Source organism: Alligator mississippiensis, chromosome 2, assembly GCF_030867095.1.
Source record: "Alligator mississippiensis isolate rAllMis1 chromosome 2, rAllMis1, whole genome shotgun sequence".
Taxonomy (NCBI): domain Eukaryota; kingdom Metazoa; phylum Chordata; order Crocodylia; family Alligatoridae; genus Alligator; species Alligator mississippiensis.
This window is the reverse complement of record NC_081825.1, coordinates 143,623,844-143,650,891: the sequence shown is the minus strand read 5'-3', so window position 1 is coordinate 143,650,891 and position 27,048 is coordinate 143,623,844. Positions and strand designations below refer to the sequence as shown.

The 27,048-nt window shown below is 46.6% G+C and overlaps 1 long non-coding RNA gene across 1 annotated transcript; it reads left to right on the top strand.

The window, feature by feature from the left end:
* The first annotated feature begins 999 nt into the window (after positions 1–999).
* LOC109285853 (uncharacterized) lies at positions 1,000–27,048 on the top strand. Its single transcript, XR_002093748.2, has 4 exons — positions 1,000–2,203; positions 9,751–10,009; positions 10,302–10,457; positions 24,946–27,048. It is a non-coding gene; the product is annotated as an uncharacterized LOC109285853 (long non-coding RNA).

Sequence of the window (27,048 nt, the reverse complement as noted above, 5' to 3'; positions counted from 1 at the left end):
GGTTTGTTTCCCTCATTTTTCTTGGCTTATTTTTAAATGCTTTCATTCACTTGCCTTAATTCTTCCTTATTTCCATGTACCTTTTCCAACCTCCTGCCTTCTCATGCCATTTTGTTGATCCTACTAATTACCATGCTAGATTTATATTAGCAGAAAATCAGCAATGATTATTCCTCCTGTAAGGTAATTTTGCACTGCCATATAACATTGCTATACCTGATTCATATTTGAAAAATAGCTCCTAAGAGCACTGGGTGCCTTGAGGTTATTGGATAAAATTTACTGTGAGACCCTGATCCAAAGCTCATGAAAACAGTGAAAAGATCCCAAGTGAAACAAACAGGCTTTGCAGCAGGTGTGTTGTGGCATTAATGCTCACTGATGGATTCCCAAGGAGGGCTTCCCAACGTGGATATAACACGTGCCATGTAGAAAGAAGTGGTCAACTACCCTTCCTTCCCTGAAACCCATACAGGTCTATCACAAGTCTAGCAAGCTAAGCAAGGGGAGAAGCAAGCCATGAGCAAGCTGTAAGTGGAATGGATGGAGAAGATGGCAAAAGAGCAGGGGTGACAGAGAGAAATGAACATTTTCGTCAACCACCAAGTTCAGCAAAAGGCTCTATGACCTTTTACTGCAACTCTGGGAGATTCCCGCTGCCTATTGGCAATTCCCCAGCAGCCTCATTTCGGCAGACCTGTACTTGTGAAAAATGAGAGCAATCGTGTTGGGGAGCAGCATGATTCTGTAACAAAGGACCCACAGAATTTTGGGAATATACTTACAGCCTCTCCCCCAAGGGTGAAAGAGGGTACTCCCAACAGAATAATTCTATTGGAAATTCCAGTTCTTCCCCCTAGACCCTGGACCATGGGAATTGGTGATAGGCCTTCATGTAGTCAGGGGAAGAAGAGGCAATGCTCCTGCTTTCAAAGCAGCAAGCACTCCAAGTTCATAGGTGTCAAACTGTCTTAAGATGTTTCTAGAGAGAGTTTTAAATTTATTATCCTGCTGCAACCTGCTACAGAATCCAAAATACTTTAAAATTCACTCATGGCTTGAAAGCCAGGCACATCACATTAGGTTATGATGTCTGCTGTTAAAAAGCCTATGCAGATAAAATACAGCTTGCTTGCAAGATGACTTTTCAGAATGTATTACCTCTTTAGGGTTGGCATCGATTGCAAAGGTCAGAGAAAGCCATGGACAGCTGCTTTAAATGCCACAGTAATTGTGTGGTTAATGCACTTATATTGTACCAGCGCTGATTCTCAGCAGGAATAAACTACCATTGAAGCCTGTGGAACTATACCAGTTTACATCAGAATGAGTTTCAGTTCTGTACCCACTTTGCACCTAATATTTAGACCAAGGAATGGGACACTGCAAACAGTTGCTTTTTAAAACTAAATTCCATAATATTCCAACACAGATACCTGTTTTTAGGGGGAGTCTCTCCATGGCTCTGGTAAAAACTTGCTGGTGATTAAAGCCATCCTGAATTTAATCAGGCAATGCATAGTACCTGTGCAGCAAGTGGGAAGGCAATAGAAGCACCCAACTTTCTGCAGAGAGATCTGTTAGCAAACAAGCATGATTGGCACACTAGTTCCCTGCGAATGTGAGGAAGCAAAAAAAATCCCGAACTAGAAGCAGACATCACTTTTCCTGCCATTACTAGGTGCTGTCAAAGGCTAACTTGCTCTGCTTTGCCCTGCCTCTCTATGGCTTTGGGTTAGAACTTTTCCGTTAGAAACCAAATCCCACCACTGCCAATGCAGTCACCTCTCCCTAAAGCACACTGGCACAAAGAGATTAAAAGCCCCAACTGTGTTCATTTTACTCCTTTACTCTGTTGAAGCACCTTGTTTAAGGGGAGCAGGATTTACCTCTGAATCTGCTTTTAGGTAATAGCAATTTCCCATTCTCTGCTCCTACACTAAACCTCCCTCTCCCTCCCTCTTTCCCCCCTCACCCTGCACTGGCACACAGTTGAAAAATCCTTCTGTCCTTCCTGTGAGCATGTGTTTATCTCTTTATTTTTAAATATTATGGCTTCCCAACATCTGTCTCTGTGGGGTATAATCTTACTGATGAAATATTTCATGTTTTCCTTGAGCCCCTGTCAATATGTTTCCCTGTTATCAGCTTAACAGATGGAGACACAGAAGGAATAACCTCAGCTTACCTGGGTGATTTCTTTGTAAGTACATATTTATATACTTCAGGACAAGAATCATAGTAATTTTAACCATGTACTGCATTCTCTCCTCTTTAATGACAATAATGGCACCCAGCATTCATATATCAGATCATGAAGCACTTCACACAGAAGGTCAGTATCTTTATCCCAGTTTTACAGACAGGGAAATTCAGGCCCTAGGAAATTACCCAGAAAGCCGGTGGCAGAATTGGAAATGAACCCAGGCCTCCTGAATTCCTAGGCCTATAGCCTAATTCATTTATCCATCTATCTAGAGACAGCGTGTGCACATGCCTAGTTAAGTTTCAGCTGTTTCCCAGATCTAGAGTTGTCAGCATATAATTCTTTATATAATTCCAAACAATCCAGTGGGAGTGTCTACACATGCATGTTAATGCATGTGAATAAACTCCAGAGCTTATCACTCCAGAGTTTATTGCTTCTAGGCACAAGTCTTCACATGCAACCAGGCAGGCACTGCAGAAAGATACTCAAGATACACACATATACATATACATACTCTCCATCTACATAAGAGTATTTTCAGCTGTAGAGCTCAAACAGATAAGCATTGTTATGCCAGTTTGCAAATGGAGAAACCAAGGGTCAATGAATTTCTGTAATTTAGCCCTGGTTACATACTGAATCAATTACAGAGTCAGAAATAGTATCCACAGCTAGGTACAGACATTCAAAAAGCCTGCAGTGGAATCAATCTAAATTATGCATTTTTCTGCAAGCAGCATGGTTTAGATTGGTAGTAAAAAGAACACACACACACCTTTTTGTGGCAGTGGGGGGAGCAAATCTTAGACCCCATGTTCTATCATTTTTAAAGCAGTCTGTGTGTGCCAAATTTCTGTTCTGTTATGGGTATAGACCAGTTTTATGTGCCGAACTTCTGTTTTGTTACAAGTATAGACCAGTTTCTGATTTCTTATATCAGTTAAAGCATAATGTCTGTATCTACCCCAGGTGTCTTAACTTCTATCTGGATCCTGTGTAACCACAGAATAATCACTGCGCTGTAAAGTCCACATCTTACCTTACCTCATAGTAACATATAGACTGATTCAGTAGTCTATAAAATAGAACACTACCCTGCCTTCTGCCTGACTTCAGACTAGCATAGCTAATTACTTCTCTGTGATCACAGTAACTTCTTCAGGTGCCCATCAATTTAGGGCACTTTGTACCAAATTCGCAGTTCCTGTAAATATAAAGATCAAAGTGATCTACAGTATAAAGGATGACACGTGATACAAGAGAATAGAGAATCAAGTACCGTGTATTCAAATTATTTTTCTAACTTTATTTCGAAAAGGTTATTTCTGTGGCTCCAGATGGGCCTTATTCATAGGAAAAAAGACAGGCACAATGTAGGAATGTGTACAGTGTATACTAAAGTCAAACATGTCATGATACAGACATTTTTATAAAAAATACTCAAAGAGCTCATCTACATGAGATGCATTACAGCGCAGCAGCATAGTTTACTGCGCAGTAAGCATGTGCATATATACATGCACATGCTTACTGAGCAGCAAACCTCGCTAATCATGAGTAAATTTGCTACCTGCAAATACAAGTAGCAAATTTACTTTCAATTAGTAATGCTGCAGTAGTTCTCGTGTAGATGACTGACCAGGAGAGAGAGCTCCCTGCCCCTGGGAGCTGCCTGCTGCCAGGGTGGACTCAGCCACCAGAGCCTGAGTGGGGACTATGTCCCCCTACCCCACAGCAGGGAGCTCCAAGCCCTCCGCTCTGAAATAAGGATTTCCCAGCTCAGGCCCCACTATTGCAAAGCTGGCATAGGGAGATACAGGTCTCCCATCCTGAATCCCACGACCACAGAGCTCAGGCTGTGAAATAAAGATCTCCTAGCTCTGGCCCCACAGTCATGGAGCTGGCACTGGGAGCTCCTTGCTGGCAGGGGCTGAGGAGCCTGTCCCCGCCCAGCTTCCTGATCGTGGAGCTGAGTGCTGTGCGAAACGGCTGTGTTTTGATTCAGATTCAGATGTTTTGGAGGACAGTGATTCATTTCAGTGTTTTGAATCACTGTCCTGTTTCATTTCAGCTGAATCTGTTTCAGAGATTTGGCTTTGCCGAATCTCCTCCGAATCTGTTTTGAACGGGCTGCAAGCTTCACATAGCCCTGCCATCCAGCCAGGTGGGGTTTGGGGCTGGGAACTGCAGGGCCCCAGTGGGGAGCAGGACGGGGCCATGGGTGACTTGTCTGGGGGAAGGCTGCTGCCCTCCATGCAGGCAAGGAGACCCCTGAGCAGATCTCTGATCCCTGTCACTCTGGGTTGTGGGACAAGGAAGCAGCACAGAGCAGTGAACAAGCCTGCTGGTCCCTGCCATGTGACTCAGTTCTGTAGGGGGCAAAGATCCGTGCCAGCGGTCTCCTCACCACTGCTGCCTGCCCCATGCTGCCCCAGCAACATGGGGCTGTGCAGGGTGGGCAGCAGTGGGAAGGAGACCCTGGCATGGATCTCTACTCCCTGGGGAGCCAAGTCACATGACAGGGCAGTGCTGGTCTCTGCCACATGACCTGACTCCGCAGGGAAAAAAGATCTGGGGCTGCATGGAGAGGGCAGCAGCAGTGAGGAGACCCCTGGCACAGATCTCTAATTCCTGTGGAGACAGGTTGCACAGCAGGGCAGTGCTAGTCCCTGCCATGTGACCTGGCTCTGGAGACAGCAGAGATCTGAGGCTGCAAAGGGCAGGCCGTGGCAGCAAGGAGAACCCCAGTGCAGATCTCTGCTCCCTGCCGAGCTGAGTTACATGGCAGGGCAGCAACGTGCAGCTGTTTCCCTGCAAGCCCAGCTCTGAAACTCCAAAATTTTCCAAAACATTTCCAAAATGTTTTGGATACCTTGTTTCATTTCGGAGATGTTTCAGACCCTTCCATTTCCATTCAGATTCAGTGTTTCAGGCACCGAAACAGCCAAAACACCTCCAAAATGAAACAGCTGCTGAAATTTTTCACAGCCCTACTGAGTAGAAACCAGGCAGCCCAGTCTGTTCCCTACCCACCCCTGTACTCACAGAGCTGAGCTGGGAACACGCTCCCCAGCCTCCACTCCACAATCACAGAGCAGATCCTGGGAACTATCCTGGTCAGGGGCAGATTCCAGCCCCATGCCCCCATTGGGTGATTGAGGTAAAGGGCTTGGAAAGCACTTCAGGGGTCAGATAGGTCCCAGCCCCCTGCTCCAATCTGCCAGTGGGACAGCTAGCAGTGAGCTAGCTGCTATCTGCCCCACCAGCAGATTCAGGCAGAGGGCTGGGACCTGCCCCTCCACTGCAGCTCTTTCCAAGCCCCCAGCCTCTGATCAGGGAGCTGGGGTCAGGAGCTCCTGGCTGCTGGAGCCGGGGGACAATTTTCTTGTGCCAGAAGCAGGAAGCCCCCGGGGGCAGAGTGCAATGTCCCAGCCCCACCCAGGAGATAGCTGTCTCCTGGCCTGGTACCCCCTGCCAGCCCCTGGGTTAGCACACAGGGGGAGCCTAGCGCTCCCCCTGGTGGTAGCAGGGGCCCACTGCAGGGCCTCAGGAAGCGGGAGTAATTTGCTGCCATTAGCAGTAAATCTGCTCCCACTTCCCTGCATGTGTAGATGCCTCCCTGGGAGCATTTACTTACAAGTCATTTAATCGTGAGTAAACTGATCCCATATCAAATGCATGTGTAGATGTGCCCAAAAGAATCATGCTTTATTCTAGCAAATTTCTGTTTGCAAACTGGCTTTGTGTAGTTTGACCATAAAAATACTCCACTTTCAGAGCACACATTTCAGGATGTCATCCTCCTGCTGTACTCGGCTTTGGTGAGGCCGCAGCTAGAGTACTGCATCCAGTTCTGGGCTCCACAATTCAAGAAGGATGTCAAGAAACTTGACAGTCCAGAGGAGAGCCACACGCATGATCTGAAAGCAAGAGAATAGGCCTTATGAGGAGAGGCTGAGAGCCATGGGACTCTTCAGTTTGGGAAAGCGCAGGCTCAGGGGGGACTTGGTGGCTGCTTATAGGCACATAAGGGGTATACATCAGAATCCGGGAGAACCCCAAGGACAAACAAGGACCAACGGTCATAAACTCCTACAGGACTATTTTAGGCTGGACATAAAAAAAAATTTCTTTACAATCCGAGCCCCCCAAGACCTGGAATACACTCCCTCCAGAAGTGGTGTAGACACCTACTCTGGACTCATTCAAGAAATGCTTGGATGCTTATCTTGCTGGGATCGTTTGACCCTAGCTAACTTCCTGCCCCTGGGGTACGGGGCTGGAGTTGATGATCTTTGAGGTCCCTTCCAGCCCTAATGTCTATGAAATCTATTAAATTAACTTGCCTGCATTTTCTGCACAGAAAATTCAGGTGTAGTAAACTTGCGCCAGGTACATATATGAATGTGTACCATCACCAAGAGCAAATTTGCTCCCAATGGGAATAGTTCAGTCCGGGGCTGCTCTTGTCTCCCTGTCCTGATCTGCCCTTCCCCACAGCAGCCAGGGAGAACTCCAGGCTCCCTTGGCAGTCAGCCCCAGGCTGGCAGGGCACATGGGGGTCAGGCCTGCAGTGTGGGGAGTTGTGGGGGGGAACTGTCCTAGAGTGGGGAACAGCTCCCAGCTGCACAGAGCTTGGGATCACAGCCTGGCTCAGTGGTGCTGGCTTGCAACCTATGGACCTCAGAGTCATTCTGCCTCCCAAGGCACTTGGCCAGAGGAAGGGCTATGGTGAGCTGGGATCCCCCAGCCCATGCCCTGGCTCCTGCCTAGTGCTGGGGGAGGCAGGAGCTGAGCTGTGCTGGAACCAGAAGGATCTACATCTCCCTGCTGACAGAAAAGAATGGGACATCTTGGGGTCCTGCACTGGGCTGCACTGTGCTGTCCCACCTGCCTTAGCTGGGTCTGTGAGAATTTCCCCTTCCTGCCACCCAAGTCTGGATCAGCCCCACACCAGCTAGGTGTACAGAGCCCAGCTAGCACAAGATCAGCAAGAGTAGTTGCAGGTTGTGGGGCCACCCCATCTTTCTGTTCCTCTCTGTGGGAAGCATCCCTACTGCCCCAAGCCCTTGGATGGCTCCAGCCCCTGCCCTCATGAGCAAGGCAGGGGACTCCAAGAGGGTCCTCTGTAGCACAAAGCCAGTAGCCTCCCCCCTCACCCCATCCCTCCACTCCCAGGCCCCAAGCCAGTGCCACTGAGCTGTATTGTAATCTTGAGCTCTGAGTGGCTGGGAGCTGTCCCCCACTCCCTGGAGCTCAGCATCTCTGGTCACCTTATGCCTGAGCCCCCCAGGAGCAAATTGCTCCCAGTCAGTGTCTACATGTGCACTATGGCATATTAAATGAACGTGCCATTTTCTAGTACTTGTCTTTGTCAATACTAGCAAATGGCATATTAGACTAATGTGCAGTTAAGTGCTGAGCACATGTAAACAGTGACACTCTTGCACATTAGATTTGCCTAATGTCCAGTAAAGTTTCTCATACAGACGCATCCAGTAATACTTTTAACTTATTTCTCTCCCCCTTTTTCATGGCTCTTATCTCCTTTAAAGAGGTACAAAATTTTCACAGCTAAAGTCATATGAATGAATGCCCAAGTTCAGAGAGCTCCTTCTGCCAGTAAAAATATTGCTTATTTTGCCAGAAAATGCTTGTAGTCAAACATTGTACATGACTACAAACATCAAGTAAAGAAACTATGGAGCATTTAAGGTTGTGTACACCTTATCTGCAAAGGAAATAAGGGGGAGATCATTGAAAACACAAATGGTAGTTAAGACCACTACCCTTAGGAACATGAAAATGTGCAGTAACAGGGGAGCGATTTTTCAGAAACACTAATAGAACTGACACAGAAATAGGCACCTCCATGTTACTTTTTAAAATTTCCTTTTAAAAGCACAAATAAAAAACATTTTCTGGTCTTCTACAGCCCAGATGAGCTTCTGACACTTTCCATAACCTACTATTCTTGTTATGATCTTTACTTATCAGTGGGCACATCTACACATGCACTTTAATGCACAGTAGCCTATTTTACTGCGCATTAAAGCATCATGTAAAAAAAGTACAATTATGCTAATGCTCAGTAAAATAGGCTACTGCGCATTAAGAGTCACTTTAAAAACATTTGCTTTTGGAACTGTGCATCAGGGCAGCCTAATGCACATTTATTGGAGATACAAAACTTAATACTCATTAGGAAAAGTGCATTAATGCATGTGTTGATGCACCCAGTGTGTCATGATGTCGTTTCTACCAAAGATACCATAAAACCCATCAGTGTTTACAGGCCTGCAAATACTACATGAGTGCATGCAAAGACTACCTACCCACAGGAAGTAAGGTAGATCAAGAAAACAAACAAATGGCTGCATAGAAGGTTTTCTGAATACATTTTCCAATGGAAGCTGTCTGCACTTCCCTGGATATCTTGCTGCAAAGTGAGAAGAAAGGAGTTCAGATGGGAAAATTCTCAGATAAAAATGAAAGGCAACGAAGACAAATAGACAGACAGTACCTGCTCATCAGATGGCCAGAATTCTCATTCAATTTTCTCCTTGCTTCCTGATACAGACTACAAGTCTTTTCCCATTTGCTTTCAACTGATGTCCATTTTAAGGTCCCTTTTCACTGCCAGAGAGGTGGAGAGGTATCTTCATTTAAGTCTTGGTCTAAGCACATTTTTTTCATCTTGCATCCAGATAATTTTCTCTCTCTCAAGACCCGCTACCTTTCAGCTAAGGTTAATAGCTGCTAATAGTTACCTCTGCCAGATTTCTGTTCACCACATTGGTGTCGAAAAAGAATAAGTCAGATGGGCAAGATCTACTGTGGGTTTTTTGCCCTTCTCTGTACTGTGGAGCATAGTTCACTTTTTAAGATCATCTGGAACTTTTCACTTGACAAATTCCCTACCATTCCAAGAGCCCAAGGCATTAGTGATGCCTTCATCACTGATGCCTTAGTGAGAAGGAGCTGAGCCAGCCGGGCCAGCTGTAGGGAATCACAAAGGGGTTTTCCTCCCCTCCCACCCCTATTTAGCTGGGTTGGGTAGGAGCCATGAGAACAGGCCCTGCAAACAGGTGCGCTCTTCAGGGGCACATGGGAGTTTGCGTGGGAGTGGGTGCAGGGGGGAGAGCAAGAGGGGCCTGAGACTCCACACGTCAGAGTCAGCGGCTTTGGACAGAGTCTCCAGAGTGAGTGCACATGACAGAGTGTTAATGGGGGTGGTGACTCGGAGTGCAGCCAGGAACCTTGTCCTGATACTGCCTCCTGCCCAGGGCTCCTCTGAGGCCACCACCCAGACAGAGACTTTGGGTGGGTCGGCGTCACCTGGGCCCCCTGCCTGCAGGGGTTGCCTGGTGGGTCCTGGACCCAGGGGCAGCGGGATGGCTGGGAGTCCCCTCACCTGTCCCACATGTACCCGGATTGAGGCCCTGGAGGGGCAGGTGAGGGACCTCCAGGCAGAGGTTAGCAGGCTGCATGGGATCAGAGCTACTGAGGATGAGATTGATGGGTACTTCCACTCTTTGCAGGATCACTCAAATGGTGGATGGCAACAGAAGAGGGACCTAACACAGACAGATGGAAGACAGTCACCTCTAGTTCTAGATGATGCAGAATTAGATCCCGCATTGCTGGAACAACTCCTCCAGTGCAGCTGAGGAAACAATTTGGGCCCTGGCATTGCTGAGAGTGAGTGCAGCAACAGAGAGTGCAGCAACGGAGGCCACACCCACAACTACCACCAGGCAAGCAACAAGGCAACAGAGCAACTGGAGGAGAAGACGTCAGGTAATCATAATAGGCAATTCCCTGCTGAGAGGAACGGAGGGAGACATCTGCTGCCTGGATCCCACAGCATGAAAATTCTGCTGTCTCCCTGGGGCACAGATCTGTGATGTCACAGAGAGGATCCCCAGGATTGTTTCGCCCACAGATTACTACCCCATGCTCCTTATCCATGTGGGAACAAATGACACAGCCAGGAACAATCCAGACCAAGTCATGAGTGACTACAAGTCTCTGGGAACTGGGCTTAAAGGATCAGGGGCTCAGGTAGTTTTTTCCTCTGTGCTCCCTGTAGCAGGCCATGGTCCAAGGAGATAAGAATATATCGATGAGGTGAACCAGCGTCTCCAATGGTGGTGCCACAAAGAAGGCTTTGGCTTCTATGACCACAGTGCCCACTTCAAGGACAGAGGACCCCTGGGGAGAGACAGCATCCACCTCACACAGAAAGGTAAGTCCATTTTGTCGGCCAGGATGGCAAAACTCTTAGATAGGGCTTTAAACTAAGATCACAGGGGGATGGGGAAATGCTAACTAGGGCCTACCCGGGGACCAATATACAGGAAAGCTCCATTGACAATGAAACCAAGCAAGCCACTCTTCTGGGAGCTGAGAAAACAGCTCCCCTTCAATGCAACAGGTGGCCAATGACCTCAGTAGAAGGACTTAGGTGCCTGTACACCAATGCCAGAAGCATGGGGAACAAGCAGGAGGAACTAATCCTCCTGCTTTCCACTGGGCACTACAATCTGGTAGGGATCACAGAGACCTGGTGGGACTCCTCTCATGACTGGAGTGTAGACATAAAGGGCTACATCCTTCACAGAAGGAATCAGGTAGGGAAGAGAGATGGGGCTGTTACCCTCTATGTGAAGGAGTAGTACACCTCCCTACAAGCCAATGTTATCCCCAAAGAAGAACAGCTTGAAACCCTACTACAAGCTGCCTGACCAAGGGAAGGAACTTGATCTAGCATTCGCCCGTGAACTAACGGAGGACGCATGTGCATGGGACATGGTTGTCATGGGTGACTTCAACTACTTAGACATCTCCTAAGAGGAGAGCTCAGCCAGCTTGGATCAATCATGATCCTTCCTGACTGGCACCGAAGAGCATTTTTTGATTCAGGAGGTGCACAGGCCATCTAAAGGCAATGCAGTTCTTGACCTAAACCTGGCCAAAGGGGATGACCTGGTGACCAACTTAAACATAAAGGGCAGCCTAGGCGATAGTGACCATGAAATCATTATGTTAATGGTCCCTCACAAGGCTGACAAAACAGATACCAAGCCTATAGTTTCATAGTAGCTAGGGTCAGGAGGGACCTGAACAGATCATCTAGCCTGACCCCCTGCCACAGGCAGGAATGAATGCTGGGTTCACAAGACTCCAGACAGGTGATCATCCAACTTCCTCTTGAATTTGCCCAAGGTAGAGGCGAGGACCACTTCCCTGGGAAGTTGGTTCCAGATTTTGGCCACCCTAACTGTAAAATATTGCCTTCTGATCTCTAACCTAAACCTATTCTCCATCAGCTTATGACCATTGTTCCTTGTCACCCCAGGTGGTGCTGGGGAGAAAAGGGCTCTACCTATTTGCTGTTGATCTCCCCTGATGAGCTTGTAGGCAGCCACCAGGTCACCCCTCAGCCTCCTCTTGCTGAGGCTGAACAGGTTCAGGTCCTTCAGTCTGTCCTCATAGGGCCTGTCCTGCTGCCCTCTCACCAAGCGGGTGGCCCTCCTCTGAACCCTCTCCAGGCTGGCCACATCCTTTTTAAAGTGCGGTGCCCAGTACTGGACGCAGTACTCCAATTGCGGCCTGACCAGTGTCGCATAGAGGGGGAGTATCACCTCTCTGGACCAGCTTGAGATGCATCTTTGGATCCATGACAAGGTATGACTGGCCTTGCTCACTGTGGTCTGGGATTGGCGGCTCATGTTCATTTTGGAGTCAGTAATGACTCCAAGATCCCTTTCCGCCTCTGTGCTTTAAAGAGGGGAACTCCCCAGCCTGTATGTATTCTGTGGATTCCTTCTCCCAAGGTGCAGCACCCTGCATTTGTCTATGTTGAACCCCATCCTGTTCTCATCTGACCACTTTTGTAGTCTGTCTAAATCTAGTTGCAGCCTCTCTCTCCCTTCAAGTGTATCCACCTCGCCCCACATCTTAGTGTCATCAGCAAACTTGGACAGAGTGCTTTCCACCCCCTCGTCCAAGTCGCTGATGAAGACGTTAAACAGTGTGGGCCCAAGGACCGAGCCCTGGGGTACCCCACTGCTCACATCTCGCCAGTTTGAATACAGCCCATCCACCACTACACTCTGGGTGCGCCCCAGCAGCCAATTTTTTACCCATCCAACTGTGCAGGCATCAATGCTGCAGTCACTTAATTTATTGATGAGGATGAGGTTAGAGACAGTGTCAAAGGTCTTCTTAAAGTCTAGAAAGACTACGTGCACAGCGACACCATCATCCAAGGATGTAGTTACTTGGTCATGAAAGGCAATCAGGTTGGTCTGGCAGGACCTGCCTTTGATGAACCCATGCTGATTGCCCCTGAGCATGATCTCCCCTGCAGGCCCCCCACAGATGTGCTCCTTGACGATTCTCTCCAAGATCTTCCTGAGCACCGAGGTGAGGCTTACAGGCCTATAGTTACTTGGGTCCTCCTTCCTCCCCTTCTTGAAAATTGGGCCCACATTAGCCAGTTTCCAATCCCCTGGCACCTGGCCCGATGACCACAAATGCTCATATAGCTGGGCCAAGGGCTCCGCAATGACCCCTGCCAGCTCCCTCAACACCCTTCGGTGGAGGGCATCTGGACCTGCAGATTTAAAAATGTCTAGCCTTTCCAGTAGATCCCTAACTACATCTGTGCTGACTGAAAGCTTGATAGAGCTATCCCCAAGATTGTCCCTACCTCTGGTAGGAGGGATATCCTTAGACTTCAAAAATTCAAATTTTAATAAGCTCAGGTCACTAGTAGAGAATGCCCTGAGAGACCAAGGACCATAGGTAAATGAAGCATGAAAAGAATGATCATTCTTTAAGGGTATAATCCTTAAGGCTCAGAGAAAATCCATTCCCTTATGGAGAAAAAGCAGCAGAAGTGTAAAAAAAAAAACCCTCTTGGCTAAGCAAGGAAGTTGCATCCCTCCTAAAGAAAAAGAAAGAGGTGTACAAACAATGGAAGCTTCGGACAGCCTCTAAGGAAGACTACTTGACAATGGCCCACACTTGTAGAAAACAGATTAGGCAAGCTAGGGCAGAAACCAAACTAAAACTAGTTACAAGAATCAAAGACAACAAGAAGTCCTTCTTTAGCTACATAGGGAGTAAAAGGAAAACTAATGGGGGTGTGGGATTGCTGTTCAATGCCTCAGGATATCTGGTCACTACCACTCAGGAAAAAACGGAACTCCTAAATGACTACTTTGCCTCGGTCTTCTACAAGACCAAAGGGAACAACATTCCAGGTAGGGCACAGAATGAGCAGGGTGGGATTGACACCATTCCCACCATTGCCGTATAACTGGTGTATGATCAATTAAAGAAATTAGACGTATATAAATCAGCAGGACCAGATGAACTCTGCCCAAGAGTGCTGCAAGATGTGGCCAAAGTAATCACAGAGCCCCGGCAAAGGTCTTTCAAAAATCATGGGCATCTGGAGAATTCCCAGAGCACTGGAAGAAGGCCAATGTTGTGCCCATCTTCAAGAAGAAGAAGCGTGAAGACCTGGGAAACTACAGGCCAATTAGCTTAACTTCTATTCCAGGGAAAATCCTAGAAACATTAATCAAAGAGGCTATATGTGACAAACTTGCAGAAGGCATGACACTGAATGAGAGCCCACAGACCCACATCATTATGACCCCAGTGCTGACTGGACCTTGAGTTGACCCACATGCTACACTACAGGTGAACAAGACTGACCCCAAATACCTGGTCCAGGACCCATCCTTCACACTAGGGCTGTGCGAAGCTTCAGATTAGATTTGGCAGGGATTCGGCCCAATTTGGTGGCCAAATCTCTGAATTCTAATTGAATCAGGAGACCCTTTAATCTCTCCAAATTGAATCATAGATTCATAGATTCATAGATGTTAGGGTCAGAAGGGACCTCAATAGATCATCGAGTCCGACCCCCTGCATAGGCAGGAAAGAGTGCTGGGTGTAGATGACCCTAGCTAGATGCTTATCTAACCTCCTCTTGAAGACCCCCAGGGTAGGGGAGAGCACCACCTCCCTTGGGAGCCCGTTCCAGACCTTGGCCACTAACTGTGGAGTTCTTCCTAATGTCCAATCTAAATCTGCTCTCTGCTACCTTGTGGCCATTATTTCTTGTAACCCCCGGGGGCGCCTTGGTGAAAAAAACCTCACCAATTCCCTTCTGTGCCCCCATGATGAACTTATAGGCAGCCACAAGGTCACCTCTCAACCTTCTCTTGCAGAGGCTGAAAAGGTCCAGGTTCTCTAGTCTCTCCTCGTAGGGCTTGGCCTGCAAGCCTTTAACCACACAAGTGGCCCTTCTCTGGACCCTCTCCAGGTTATCCGCATCCCTCTTGAAGTGCGGTGCCCAGAATTGCACGCAGTACTCCAACTGCGGTCTGACCAGCGCCCGATAGAGGGGAAGTATCACCTCTGTGGATCTATTCGTCATGCATCTGCTGATGCACGATAAAGTGCCATTAGCTTTTCTGATGGCTTCGTCACACTGCCAACTCATATTCATCTTGCAGTCCACTAGGACTCCAAGATCCCTTTCTGCTTCCGTGCCACCCAGCAGGTCATTTCCTAGGCAGTAGGTATGCTGGACATTTTTCTTCCCTAGGTGCAGCACCTTGCATTTCTCCTTGTTGAATTGCATTCTGTTGTTTTCTGCCCACTTGTCCAACCTATCCAGGTCTGCTTGCAGCTGTTCCCTGCCCTCCGGTGTGTCCACTTCTCCCCACAGTTTTGTGTCATCCGCAAACTTGGACAGAGTACACTTCACTCCCTCGTCCAAGTTGCTGATGAAGACATTGAAGAGTAATGGTCCAAGGACTGAGCCCTGCGGGACCCCACTGCCCACACCCTTACAGGTCGAAACCAACCCATCCACCACGACTAGCTGGCTGTGACCCTCTAGCCAATTCGCCACCCACCGGACTGTGTAGTCATCCAAGTCACAGCCTCTTAACTTGTTCACCAGTATGGGGTGGGATACTGTATCGAAGGCCTTCCTGAAGTCTAAGTATACGACATCCACCCCTCCTCCTGTGTCCAGGCCTTTCGTAACTTGGTCATAAAAAGAGACTAGATTAGTCAGGCATGATCTGCCCTCCACAAACCCGTGCTGGTTTCCCCTCAGCATAATTTGTCCTGCCGGGCTCTCGCAAATGTGAGCCTTGATAATTTTTTCAAAGACTTTGCCAAGGATGGAGGTGAGACTGACTGGCCTATAATTGCCCGGGTCCTCCTTCCTCCCCTTCTTGAAAATGGGGAGCACATTGGCCCGTGCACCACGAGTGTTCAAATATTCCCGCCAGTGGCTGTGCAATGACGTCGGCCAGTGCCTTCAGTACCCTCGGATGGAGCTCATCTGGGCCTGCCGACTTAAAGGCATCCAGTTCCTCCAAGTGACTCTGCACCACCTCAGGATCTACGTATGGAAGTCTGGCGCCTTGCTGCTGCCTCTCTACAACCCCAGTGAGAGACTTGTCTTGCCCCTCTCTTAGGAACACTGAGGCAAAGAACTTGTTGAGGAGTTCAGCCTTGTCCCCCCTGTCCGTCACCAATTGCTTCTGCCCATTTAGTAGGGGTCCTATTCCTCCCTGGGCCTTCCTTTTACTCCCTATATATCTAAAAAACAATTTCTTGTTATCCTTTACTCGGGATACCATCCTCAGCTCCATGGTAGCTTTGGCCCATCTAACTGCCTCCCTACAAGCGCGAGCAGAGGAGGTATACTCCTCTTTGGTAATCTCTCCCTGTTTCCACTTTTTATGTGCCCCCCTTTTGGCCCATAGGCTGCCCTGGATTTCTCTGGTCAGCCAAGGAAGCCTCCTGGCCCCTTTCCCTCTTTTTCCTCACATCGGGATTGTCTCCCTTTGTGCCCGAAGGATCATTTCCTTAAGGCACAGCCACCCTTCTTGGGCTCCCATCTCTTCAAAACTCCTACTCTGCAGTGCATCCTTGACTAATTGCCTGAGTTCATTGAAATCAGCTTTCCTAAAGTCTAGCACTTTCACTCTACTAGTTACCTTACCCACTCAATGTCTTATGAAGAATTCTATTATTAGGTGATCACTGTCCCCCAGATGGCCTACCGATCTGTAGGTCCCCTACCATATCATCAGAACCCTCCAAATCAATTCAGAGAGATTTGGAAAGATTCAGTGATTGAGACATAGAGACAGCTTTAAATGTTTATTCAACATACCTCTAGGTACCAGGCAGCTCGTGAATGCTGCAATGGTGGGGCAGATGGAACATCCCACAGGAGCGTGTAGGGCTCCCCAGTGTGCTTGGCAGCAGATCCAGAAGTGGACCAGAAGCAATTCTGGTCCACTTCCAGGTCCACCGGGGAGCACACGGGGGGCTCCCCTGTGCCCTCATGGCTCAGCAACTGGTGCCTCCTGGGTCTGAGGGGGCACCCAGGGTCCCACCCACGGCCTATCGCTGAGCAGAAGGTGTCGGGAGGGGGGGCGGCCTCCAGCACACTTGGCAGCGGATGTGGAAGTGGACTTCCGATCCACGTCCAGGTTTACTGCTGAGCATGCCGGGCGGGGGGGGGTGGGGGGGGGGCATGGCACGCTCCTGTGGGACACTCCATCTGCCCCACCATCACAGCATTCACGAGTTGTGCCTTGTACCTCGAGGTATGTAGAAAAAACATTTAAAGCTGTGTCTAAGGCTGAACTGCTGATTCTCTGAATCAGCACCGAATCTTCAGATTCAGGTTTGGCTGAATCAAATTGGAGACAGTGATCCACATCAACTAATTGAATCACTGTCCCCAGTTCGAGCCAAATCAAAATCCAAATCTGAATCTGAATTGAATATGGCCCGTTTCACACACCCCTAGTAAATATCACATTCCAGCAGACTCAGTTAATTAAGTCTGCTCCAACATGCTGTAATTGCAGCACATCGGAGCAGCCTCCACGCTCATGTACAGGTACCCATACTCTGTATACTCTACTAGAAAACTGAACTGATCACAAAGGACAATGAGCTAAAGCAAACAGGGCTGATGAGACATCTGAAATGGAACCAGTTTATAACATGAATAAAAGATCCCTACAAATATTTTTGTCTAACTGATGGCAAAGGACTTAGGCAATTGCTAAGCTACTAATATACACCAATAAGATCATTAAAATCCAAAATATTGCTACATATTCCTGAGGCCTCTCTTTTTTTCAACTGATAAATACCAGGTAGCTGCCTTTAAATGGGAGAAAATCCTTGCCAAGACCTGAAATAATTAATAGGGCTGTGCGAAAATTTCAACTAGTGTTTCATTTCGAAGCCGTTTTGATGCATTCCAAGCTCAAAACAGCAAAATCGAAATGAAACAAAAGGCTTTGAACAGCTTTGAAATGAAACAAGGGTGCTTGAAACGTTTTGAAAGTTTCAAAATGTTTCAAGTTTTGAAGCCGGCTTGCTTTCAGCTAAACAGAAACTAAGGAGAGGGAGGGGGAAGATAGGGGAAGGACTGCTCTGATATTGACATCTAGCTCCCCGTTCAATTCCCCAGCATTCTGATTGCTCTCTGATCATTTCCCCAGCTCTTCCTGGGGGGCGTGGAACCCCAATCTGTACATGAGTTTTCAGCAGGCTGTCGCTGCAGGCTGGGGCCAGGAGCAGCACCAGTCTTTCTAGCGCTTGGCTTAGGCTTCACCAAGTTCCACTCAGCAGCTGCAGCCTGCTGTCATCCAGCACCCCCTGGAAGAGTCCGGCACAGCCCCACAGTCCTCCCGCGGGGTGCGGGCTCCCCAATCTGCATGCAGAATGACAGCAGACTGCTGCTGCCGGCAAGTGATACAAGTTTTGCTTTTAATAGTTTGAGGTTCAGTTTCCCAGAAACCCCTGCACCTGTCTCCTTGAAACTTGGCAGACTTCATTCCCTCAGAAGGGGTTACCATCTCTGCAATTTTTATTTGAATCAGGCAAAAAATGACAAAGTTATAGGCTTTTTCATGATTCCCCATTATATCCTATGTACGAAACATCAAAACAGCGAAACAGATTCAACAAAGCAAAACGGAACAGTGGTTTGAAAGAGCAAAATGAAATACTGTCACTTTGAAACAGCAAAACGGAAGTTAAAAACAGCCCTACTGATTAACTGCAAGCAAGCCAGCTTGAAAACTTGAAACATTTTGAAAGCTTTCCAAAATTCTCCCACAGTGAGACTGTATCAACCTTCTAAAGCAAATATAAGACACTTGAGTTTTACAAATTCACACAGCAATATCTCAATGGTATTTGACAAATACAAGATTGCTTGATGCATCTCTCCCTTTTCTGGTCCCTACCCACTCCACCTGGTACAGAAGTACCATTTTGTCCATCAAAAATGAAAATAAAAGCAATAATCTCTGAGAATCATCTTGACCGGCATTTAATGACTAGTTTGGTAGCTAACGGCCCGAGGCATAGCCTATAGCTGTTAAAGCTGTAGAAAAAAATGGTCATTAACTATACTCTGCTGAAAGAAGAGTCTCTGGGAAACGTGGACACATTCACAACATATCAGAAGATTCTGTTTCTTTCTCTTTGTGTGTTCAAGTTGATTACAGAAAAAAGTCCCCAATCTGTAAACTGCAATAAGTCAAATATTTCTCACAGAATTGGGACAGCCACAGTCAGATTCTGCTAGTTCAGGTTATCCAGCATAGGTACCCAAACTGATTCTCACCTATGGACGATGCAGCACTCCAGCAGTTTGAAGAGCCCTTCAAAATGAGGGTAATATAAATATGAAACATACCACAGCACGGTGAACAGTGCACCCTTTGTCTATCCAAGTTTGAGGATGTACAAATTTAACACAGCCAGTATAGTGCAAAGGGGAAACAGTATAAGTGAGAACTGAGTCTGTATTGCAATATAATTCAAGCTTACACATTAGTTGATTGGTGCTGAACTGAAGCTCAATCAAGAGATCATGAGAGGTTTTTTTGTTTGTTTGTTTTTTACCCTTTTTTCATTCAGTTTATAATCCTATCTCAATAAAGGTAAACACATCGAGATTATAAATGAAATAAATCTGAAGCAATATAGAATAGGGGGTGGTGGGAAAAAAAAACCCTCAAGAGGGTCAGGAGATAATGAAGATTATACCTCAATATTGGGATTATGATGTTAGTTCTTTATTTCAATAAAACTGGATAGAGATCTTTTATATCCGGGACAGAGCTTAGCTGTAAGGACAAAGTAATCTTCTGGGAATTATGCATACAGACTCGACATCATTTTTATTGGATGGCTGATGAACTGGAAAACTCCAGGATAGCCTGGTCTTAATTTGTAATCTTAATTTTCATATAAATCGGTACAGTTGTGGGGAGGAGGGGGCAGATGTAAAGGGCCTTTGATGCTGTGCTAGTATTGTAGCATTAAGACAGCACATGAGCTAAGGCTGCAGTTGTAACTCATCTAGTATCTGATCCTGTTTTTTTGTCTATCCATCTGTCTCCCATTTTTATATCTATCACTTGCTTTAAAAAAAATGTTTAACCGCCATGCAAGGACCAGAAGAGATAATGTTAGTACAATCTTCCTTCCACCTCTTCTAAGAATTACCTACAATAAATCTACTTACCAGCAATCACACACATGCACTGTTAATATAGAAGATCTCAGCTCAACAAATGGCAAACTGTTCACAAGGATGTGTATTGTGAAAAGTTACGGTCCAGGAGTAGTCAATGCACTTTGGAGTTAACCCCATTCCACCCTTCCAGTCTCAAATACACTGAATCTGGCCACCTTCAGGGCACAACACCAAGTGCATCTACTTTTGCCACCTAAATTTTCAAATTTGGCTGCTTAAAACAAGACCCCCTACACCCATAATTTTGCACTTTAGTAGAGGCCCTGATTCTCAGAGGTCCTGCAAATCCACAGCTCTCTTTCCTGTCCCTACACAGGCCCCAGACCCTTAGTGAGATATTAAAAGGTTTTTTCCTTATGTCTGATTCTCTCTGTCCACTCCTCCCCCTCACCCCCCACTCCAGTCTTAATAGCTGAAATCTGTAGTGATATCTCAGAATCTCCCGGTTTTCTACTAAAGATGTACACCTCTCTCACAACAGGGGAGCACAGAACACAGAACAATTCAAACCATAATATCTGCAGAGGCTTTCTACTGTACTTAACAGTCAAGATTATCCTTAGTACTCTGCAGGCTTGTTAGGACTTATTTCATTTTTTAAAAACCTGGATAGGGTTTAATTTGAGATTTGGGGCCAGATCCTCTGACAGTGAAACTGACCCTTATTTTTATTTAAGAGTCCAAGTGGGGTCAAGAATCCACTATGCTAGACACTGGAGAGGGAGAGCCCATGCTCCACAGAGTTTACGGTTTAAATAGATAGGACTTTCAGAGGACAGGACAGAGAAAAGCAGCATAGAGAGGTAAACTGATTTCCTCCAAAATCATACAACAGGTTAGTTACAAAGGTGGGCTTAAAATGCTGGTCTGCTGACTCCCAGCCCGGTGCCTTACCCACCAACCTACTCTTTCTTCCTGCCTGCAACAAGGGCTTCAATTTACTTCAATGGAAACAAGCCAGTACACTTCAGCCAAGGATTTAATCTGTCTGTTTCAAATTTGGGCCACTTTCTATTTCTTTAGGACATAATTTATTATCCCTAATTTAATTTTGCACTTTTCCCTAGTCTTTTTCCCCAGTTGCCATTGTGTCCTGCTTGAAGAAAAGAAAACAGTTGCTTGCCAATATCTTATACAATGCAAAAGCAATATGAGAATTGAAACAGACCACTACCAGTACCATAATCCCCCAAGGAAAACACACTTGTCTTCTAAACAGTTCTGTCAAACTGGATTTATTTGTATGGAAGAATAAAAGTAAAGCATCGTTTACATAAATAACATAGAGTTCTGAGTTGGACAACTATCCTGGATGAGTAACTGCCCCAGAGCTGACATTAAATCAATCAGTAATACTCCAATGAATAAGAAATGGGTTGAATATAGCCACACCAGCCCCCATCATGCCATAATCTCTCTCCAATTCTTGATGAGGTAACAAAATACACAACGTTCATAGAACAGCTGCTTTCATAAGGACAGTAATAACGAAAAAAACTCCCAGAATTCCTCAACACTTGAACATCAAAACAAGATTTCCAGGGAGAAAATTAAAATGCCAACAAGATTTATATTTACCTATGCAGATGTCCTGCAGTCCTAAGCTTTAAAACACGGGCTATTACATTAGAGCTGGGGAGGGGGGGTCCCAACCTTATCATTTCATTTTCAAAATATACAGCTATTATAAAATGAAGGCAACAGGAAAAGCTATTTTTTTTAAAACTGTTTAGTACCAAAATGGAGAGAGTGAGTGAATGACAGAAAATAATCTGATACACTCAGACATAATCTTAAAGTGTAAATTTATTTATTTTACTAGTAACAGGGATGCCTTAAATCAGTTTTTCAACTGCAGCTTTTGTTTCTCAGAAGTGGTTCAATGTGTTGACTGAAATATTGCAAGCAAACTGAAAAAAAGGCTAATTTCTCTTTTCCTCTTCCTTTCCCTTCTTCAAACCCCCCCCCCCCCCAATTTTTTTTCTTTCTTCTTGTAACCCAAACACATACAGTTTCTTCAAGTCCCCAGTCTTCTCTGGAATCTCCATACCATGAGATCCACCAAGGCCCCAAGTAGAACTGGTATTACTATTAGTAACAGTGACCACAATATAATTTGTTCTTAACATCTCTTGGGGAAGTATTATACCACTCACATTTTACCAACAGGATTCAAAGGAGAACTCAATGACAATCTATTTGGAATTTCTAAAGCTTTCCAAGTCCTTCACAAGAGCCTATTAAGGAAATTATGTAGTAATGAGGGCAAGATGCATAGTTCAGTCACGATTTAGGAAGAGGGATTAGACAGAAAAAAGAAGGGGAATAAATGGTTAATTACTATAATAGTGCAAGATTAGCAATAAGATGCCTCTAGATAGCAAGACCAGAACTGTTGTGGATTCAGCAATGATTGGGAAAAGATGGTGACCATGAGAGAGCAATCTTTACAAATGATAACATATCACAGAGTTTTGTCCAAGCTGTGGAAGACTGTGTGGAACTTCAGAGAGATGTAAATAATCTACACATGCATTAATGCACCATGGTTACTGCACATTAAGTTTAGTACCTGTAATAACAGGTACTAACTAAATGCACAGTAACTGCCTTATTAGTGATGCTAATGTGTAGTAGACTAATGCTGGCATTGGATTCACAACCCAGCCCCAATACCTTGCTCCAGGCAAGCACAGCCTTCAAACTTACCACAACTCCTCTGGTTAATAATAGGTGAATTATATTGATACAAAATGATAGGAAATAAGAGCAATGCAGGCAAAGCAAGCAAGATGATTACAACATACATTACCCAAATTCCCCAGTCCCCAGAATATACACAAGGTGAGTGGCCCATCTGGCTGGTACGTAAACACCACCTTAAGGTTCTTCACTTGAAGGTCTGACATTAGCAACCCTGGAGGTCGGGGCTGATGCCACCTGCCCACCTGCTGTTTTGAAAACTCCCCCTTTTGTATTTTTTCTCCTCTGATATATTCATCTTTAGGCATTATGGATTGGTCTTCCTGCAGTCATCATACTGTCCACATTCTGTTTTGTCTGCCAAAATCCTATTTTTATAAACCTATCACATGCACACACCTTAATATGGTCATTTCATTTGAAACCAGCAATCCCATGGGGTTTTGCAAGTTAGGGCTGTGCAAAGCTTTGGTAGCTGATTTAATTTGGAGGAGATTTGGGAGACCAAGTAAAAGCTTCAGAAAAAGATTTGGCCAATTTGGAGATTTGGCCATAGATTAAACAGTCAGCTGACAGCTGCCTCCGGCTGGTAAGTCTGTTGAGGTTGGGGACGGGGGGAGGGAAGGGATGGGAGGGAGGGAGGGATAGGGGCTGGGGCAAGCTGCCCAGCCAGGGAAGGGGGACACGTTACTCAGGGAGGGGGGTGGGGGGTGTAGGATGTGGGTGCAGCAGTGCTGGGAGCAGGGGCTCTGCCCTGCTGCTGCTTGCGCAGCTGCGGGGGGGGGGCAGGATGCGGGCTCAGCTTACTCTAGGCAGAAGGGGGCAAGGGGCAGCAGGGTACAGCCCCTGCTTCCAGCACTGCTATGCTGGCTGACAAGCAGCAGCAGGGCAGAGCCCCTGTTCCCAGCACTAATGCAGGCACAACAGTGCTGGGAGACAGGGCTATGCCCTGCTGCCACCCAGAGTGAGCCGTCCCTGCATCACGCCCCCCCACCCCCCCCCCCACTGGCTGGGCAAGCATCCCCAATTGCCACTCCTGCAGCTAGTGACTGTAGAGCTTTAAAAATAAATAAATAAATAAATAAATAAAATTAAAAAAAAAAAGCCCTGTACTCACCAGCTCTGGCAGTGGCGATCAGGGGCTTCTGAGGGCTTATGGAAGAGTCCCCCTGCACAGCAAGGGGCAGTTTTGATTGTCCCCCCTGCTTGGCACACATGTGGCAGCTGCCCCATGGTGCAGGTGCAGCACAGCTCAGCAGGGTGCTGCACACTGCCTGGGAGATAGGGTAGCTCCAGGAGTCAGCCAAAGCCCAGCACCGCTCAGCCCCAGCGACCCCAGCTCCCAGACAGCATGCAGCACCCTGCTGAGCCTCACTGCACCCATGCAAAGGGGCAGCTGCTGCATGAGTGCCAAGTGCAGGGAGGCTCTGCCACAAGCCCTCAGAGCCCCCCAGTTGCCACTGCCAGAGCCGGTAAGCACGGGACTTTTTTTTTTTTTAAAGCTCTGCAGTCACCAGCTGCAGGAGCAGCAATTGGGGCCTCTAGGCACTCATGGCAGAGACCCCCCCCCCCCGCACAGCATGGGGCAGTGGAGGGCAGTGGGGATTCCCCACCCCCACCTGACACCCATGTGGCAGCTGTCACATCACGTGCATGCAAAGCAACTCAGCAGGGTGCCCCATGCTGTTTGGGAGCTAGGGTGGGTCCATGTGTCAGCTAGAGCCTGGCAGCGCTTAGCCCCAGTGGCCCCACCTCCCAGGCAGTGTTCAGTGCCCTGCTGAGCCACACTGCATGTGCGAGTGCCAAAAGGGGAGCCAGGGGGGGTGATCCCCACTATCCGCGGTGCTCTGCCATGAGCACCCAGAGGCCCCAGTCACCACTCCTGCAGCCAGTGAGTATGGGGCCTTTTTTTGCTTTTTTTTTAAGTTCTGGGACTAGGATGGGGCTGGGCAGGTGATGGGGCCAGCCACGACAGCCATGGGGGCTTCTCCTGTGGCTCCCCCTACCCAGGGAGAGGCAGGCACAGCCAGAGGAACTGCAGGAGAACCTGAAGCCACCCAGCTGTGCCTGCCTCTCCCTGGCCAATTTGAATCACCAAATCTCTCCAAATCTGCACCAAATCTTCCAAAGCTGATTCAGCTGAATCGATTCAGGACAGTGACCTGAATCTCCAAATCCGAATCAAATACTTCCCTATTCGCACAGGCCTATTGCAAGTAGGCACTGGAGCCCTGGAGCCAGGCCTCTCTCTATTATGAAAATAAAGTTTGGATGTTTTCAGTTTTCCAAAGAGCTTAGTTACTTCAGTTGTCTTCTTAGCCATTAAGGAAACAAAGTGGAAATGTTTCGTGACTCCCCTGTTTATATGAAACATTGAGCCATCATAGTACTTCTTATCACTTTTGAGCAGAAGCTGAAATACATCTTCGGTGACAGCCAAGAGCCAAATTAAGAGACCCAGAGCATCATTCAGCAAGAAACAAACAAGTACTGGAATGATGCCCAGCAGCAGCCTCTGGAGAGAGGTGGAGCACTGCACAGACTTTTCTGGGATAAGTGGGCACCTCTTCCAACTATGCTGGAAAGTTTTAGTTACTATTGTGAAGCTGTCTAACAAACATGGGGGAGGATGTCGATTATTGTGACTATAAGATTCGTAGATGAATGAATGGTCCAATATGAATGGCCGCAGGGAAGACGTACACTGCTCTTCAATTTTGACCATGCTCCAAGAAAAGGTCATTAAAAGCCACTGTCCTTCAGCACTGATTAGCATTCATTGTGTCAGCACTGGGGTCCTTTGTGAATACCTTTTTAGACTGTGCTGTTATCAGAGCTTTTAGCCAACTTGGCCATAGGGCTAAGAATGTTGGCTACCAGCCTACTTAAAAAGCCTGTTTGATTTTCTTCTAAATCTGCCTCTCAAAGGAAACTCAAAGAAACATCACTCAAAGTAAGTTTTTTGGAACAGGAACTGTTTTTTTATCCTGTGTTTGTACAGCATCTAATATAATAAAAGACTTATTCTGTCTGTCTGTCTGTTAGGGCTGTGCGAAACAGCACCATTTCAATTTGACTTCTGTTTCGCCATTTCAAAAGGACAATGTTTTGTTTTGCTGTTTTGAAGCACTATTCCATTTTCTTTCATCTAAATTGTTTCACTGTTTCAACGCATTTCAACGTTTTGCCCATAGGCTATAGTGGGGAATCATGCAAATGCCTATAACTTTGTCATTTCTTGCCTGATTTGGATGACAACTGCAGGGGTGGTAGCCCCTTCTGAAGGCATGAAGCCTGCAAAATTTCAAGGAGACAGGCATGGGGGTTTCTGGGAAACTGCACCTCAAACTGTTCAAAGTAAAACTCCTATCACTTGCCGGTGGCAGCAGCCTGCTGTCATGCTGCACGCAGACTTGTGGGCCCGTACGCCCCAAGAGTTCTGTGCCAGACTCCTCCTGGGGGGTGCAGGCCCATGAATCTATGTGCAGGATGACAACAGGCTGCTGCTGCCAGTTGAGGCCAGCACCAGCACTGGGTTCTTCCCAGTGGTCGGCACGGGCTGCGCCAGGCAGACTCAGGTGCTGGCGCTGGCCCCGGCCCCAGCTGGCAGCAGCAGCCTGCTGTCATCCCGCACGCAGATCTGGCGGCCTGCGCCCCTCAGGAGGGCTGTGGGGCTGTTAAAGATAGGCCAAAATTAGAACTTCTAACCCAAACACCATCAAATTGTTTCTATGTTCAAGTTAACTCCTAAGATCTGAACTGGCCTCACTATTTTTTCACTTTCTTGAATTGTATGCAAAGCTGGAAAGAGGTACAGAATGGACACAATGAGATTTCTGTTTAGGAACAGTTAGGTAAGAGTTCTCAAACTCTCCTGTTAATTTTGGCTTGAATCTAAGCCTCTTCTAGATATTGAGATAATGTTCAACTAAGCATCCAGATTCTGAAGTACCTTCCATGATGAAACTTTTGAGGTTTCCCCAGAGAAAGTTCTCTTGATTATGTGGTCTGTAATTCTCACATTCAGTGTGGGATGGAAACACCTGAGAGTCTTGCAAAGTAATCCTTAGGACACACATTAACTTGCCAACTTTTGTTCTCTTTTCTTAGGAAGCTATGTCTTTGTAATCTCCGATTTCCCTCATATGTAGATGTTAACAATAAATATTTGCTAAATTGTTTGAACCAAAAAAAATTCCACCATGCAGCTTGCTTACACACTTCAACTATTCAGTTTTCTTCTTATGACAAGTGAGCATGGACAGATCTAGGATTTTGAAAAGGGGGTACAGATTGTGTGATGCATTATTATATATAACACAATACATGTTCTTATCAAATTAAAAAAATACTAGAAACTTTACTAATAAGCTAGAGGTTATATGGCTATATTATAAGGTTTAAGATATGAGCAAAAACAAATATAAATTTATTGGAATGTACATTCATTTGCTATATTATGCCTAAAAATACACAACAAACTAGGCAATAATAATAAAAAATGTTGTTTCAT